At 47.3% G+C, this 3256-nt stretch overlaps 1 pseudogene; it reads left to right on the top strand.

Annotated features, from left to right (window-relative positions):
* Positions 1-494: 494 nt before the first annotated feature.
* LOC124108675 (nuclear pore complex protein Nup93-like) lies at positions 495-2464 on the top strand (annotated as a pseudogene).
* Positions 2465-3256: the final 792 nt, after the last annotated feature.

Below are 3256 nucleotides of genomic sequence, written 5' to 3'. Positions count from 1 at the left end.
AGCTCACTACCCATGAACTCCTTTCTATATAAAACAACATTTAATTTTGTTAGGGTAGTGGCACAAATAGCCACAAGAGACACATCTTTGAGATCAAGCAAAAGTTTATTGACAGAGAATTTCTGCCAGGCTGCCCTCCTACAAGGCGCAGCAGCCTGCTGGAAAAAAAAATCTTAACTATATAGTCAAATACAATACAATAGTTTAAAAAAAAATAACTCATCGGGTCCTGTGATTGTTATTTGATGTCTTTGCTGTGGTTTTGGTAGTTAGGGACTCTTCCAGGGAGGGAAGGTCATGCCTGGGTTGGCAGGTACTGATTTTCAAAATGGAGTTACTTAGGCCTAAGGACTTAACAAATTTAAAAAAGAAATGGGCAATCAAAAATAAATAAAATAAATTAAAAAATCAAATAAGACAAAACAAATATCCCAATTAAAAGACTGTCTTAACTATAATATTCTTTATGAAGCTTAAAGTAGTGATTTCGAAAAGAACACTATGAAGAGGACCGGACGGCAAAGAAGGCTGCAGTCCTACTAGGATCTGGATTTTCAATGGATACTGAGGGGTTTGGTGAGCTCCCTCAACAAGCTGAACAGCTTGCTGCTGAGACTGAGGGCATCCCAGAGCTTCCCCATGGGGAAGGGAACTTACAGGAGATCCAGCAAGCAGACGAGTGCCTGCGTTCCCATACCCTCACACCCACGTCCCAGGAGACAGCAGATGTCAAGGTGGCTTCCTGAAGAATGAGGAGGACAATGCGCTGCTGTCTGCCATTGAAGAGTCCTGAAAGCGGACCTTTGGTATGGCTGAGGAGTACCATCGGGAGTCAATGTTGGTCCAGTGGGAGCAAGTGAAACAGCGGATTCTGCACAGGCTGCTGGCGTCGGGAGAGGATGCCCTTGACTTCACCCAGAAGAGTGAGCCCAGTTACATCAATGATGTGGGGCCCCCTGGTCAGAGCTCTCTGGATAGCCCTGAGATGGCCTATGCCCGGCAGATTTATATCTATAATGAGAAGATTGTCAGTGGCCATCTGCAGCCTAACCTTGTGGTCCTCTGTGCTTCCCGTCGCAGAGCTGGATGATAAGAGCATTTCTGACATGACAGATGTGTTGTTGGCACCAGCGACTGACTCCCTGAAGAGCCGGAGCAGCGTGGAAGTGCGCACAGAGTTCCTCAGGCAGGCGCTGGGGTACCTCGAGCAGAGTTATAAGAATTACACCCTTGTGACTGTGTTTGGAGATTTGCATCAGGCCCAGCTGGGTGGTGTGCCTGGGACTTATCATTGGTGCGAAGTTTTCTGAACATTAAACTTCCAGCTCCCTTACCTGGACTTCAGGGTGGAGAGGTGGAGGGCCACCCTGTCTGGGCTTTGATCTACTACTGCACGCGCTGCTTGCGGCTTCTCAGGTGGTGAACCGAGCCCAGCACCAGCTGGGAGAGTTCAAGACCTGGTTCCAGGAGTCCATGAACAGCAAGGACAGAAGACTGTCCCCAGCTACGGAAAACAAGCTCCGGCTTCATCACCGCAGAGCCCTCGGGAACAGCACAGACCCCCACAAGCGGGCAGATGCAATGTCAACCAGCAGCCCTTCCGCTACCTCCAAGTGCTGTTCCTGACAGAAGCAGATCGAAGCCGCCATTGCTTTTCTCTTCCGCATGGAGGGACTGCTCTGTCATGCCGTCCATGTGACCCTGGTGCTGTTCAAGCTGAAGCTGCTTTTAAAATCCTCAGGACCCAGTGCTCAGCTCCTCAGCCACGAGCCTGCTGACCCTCCTTGCACGCGTTCCTCCGATCAGTGTCCCCCAGTCCAATAAGGAGCGGCTGAAGAACTTGGCGCTCTCCATCGCTGAGCGGGACAAGACTCAGGGAATAAGTGCAAATAAATTTGTGGACCCCACCTTCTACCGTTTGTTGGACTTGATCACCTTTTTTTTTGATGAGTATCACAACGGTCACATTGACAGAGCCTTTGATCTAATTGATCGCTTGAAGCTGGTGCCCCTAAATCAGGAAAGTGTGGAAGAGAGAGAGTAGCTGCCTTCAGAAATTTCAGTGATGAAATCAGGCACAACCTCTCAGAAGTTCTTCTTGCCACCATAAACATCTTGTTCACACAGATTAAGAGGCTTAAGGGGACCAGTCCATCCATCCAGGCCCCAGCGAGTCATGGAGAACCCTAACTCTCAACTCCGAAGTCAAGCCCGAGCCCTGATTACCTTTGCTGGAATGATACCCTACCGGACGTCTGGGGACACCAATGCGAGGCTGGTGCAGATGGAGGTCCTCATGAATTAAGGGCACGCCTTGGGGCTCCTGGGATTGGACACTGCTGGTATATTAGGCGCGTGGGTCCAGTGGGCTGGGGTTTCTGGTTTTGTTTCTGTTGTGTTGTGTTGTTTTGTTTTTTGTTTATCATGTATTTTTGTCAACACCAATAAATTTCTTTGATTTGTAAAAAAAAAAAGAATTCTATGAAGAAACAAGGCCAATTATTTTAAAATCACACATTAAAATTTCACAATTTCAACAAAATAGAAGACATAGGAAAGGAGTAAAAGTACAAAACATGCTTCATGACTTGTGAGGTTAGGAATAGGGGATGTTTTAGACACTGATTAACTAGAACAAAATATATTTTTTAAAAACTTATTCCAAATATTTAGAGGAAGCAGTAATATTTAAAAGTAACCACAAAATTAGTGACTTAAAAAATAACACAGGTTTATCTTATTGCAGTGTCTGTGGATCAAGAATCCAGGCATGGTGCAGCTGGGTCCTCTGCACCACCTTGCAGGCAAGGTGGTGGCCAGGGCTGGGCTCTCATTTGAAAGCTTGAGTGAGGAAGTGTCTGCTTTCCAGTCTCCTCTGGTTGTTGGTGGGATCTGGTTTCTGACAGCCTTGTGGAGTGAGGGCCTCAGTTTCTAGCTGGCTGTCAGCTAAAGCCACCCTGGTCCCAGCAGGGTCCACCCAGATCTCTCTCCAGGGTGGTTACTTCCTTGGTGAAAACTTGTAAGCTGAGGAGGAACCAAGGGTGCTGGCAAGATGGAAGTTACAATCCTATGTGATATAACCACAGAAGTGACCTCATCTTTGCTGGATTCTATTAATGGTTAGAAAGACATGACAGGTCAACCCCCCTCAGGGGGAGGGGAACCCAAGGGTGTGTATACCAAGAAGCAGGGATCCTTCAGGGCTTACTCACAGCCACATACATTTACAAGAGGGTTTGTCAGAAAAAGGAGACTT

The sequence above is a fragment of the Marmota monax genome, unplaced genomic scaffold (assembly GCF_021218885.2).
Source record: "Marmota monax isolate L192 unplaced genomic scaffold, Marmota_monax_Labrador192_F-V1.1 WCK01_AAM20220418_F8-fsc00181, whole genome shotgun sequence".
Taxonomy (NCBI): domain Eukaryota; kingdom Metazoa; phylum Chordata; class Mammalia; order Rodentia; family Sciuridae; genus Marmota; species Marmota monax.
The sequence above is the reverse complement of the archived record's forward strand: the minus strand, read 5'-3'. Positions and strand labels throughout refer to the sequence as shown.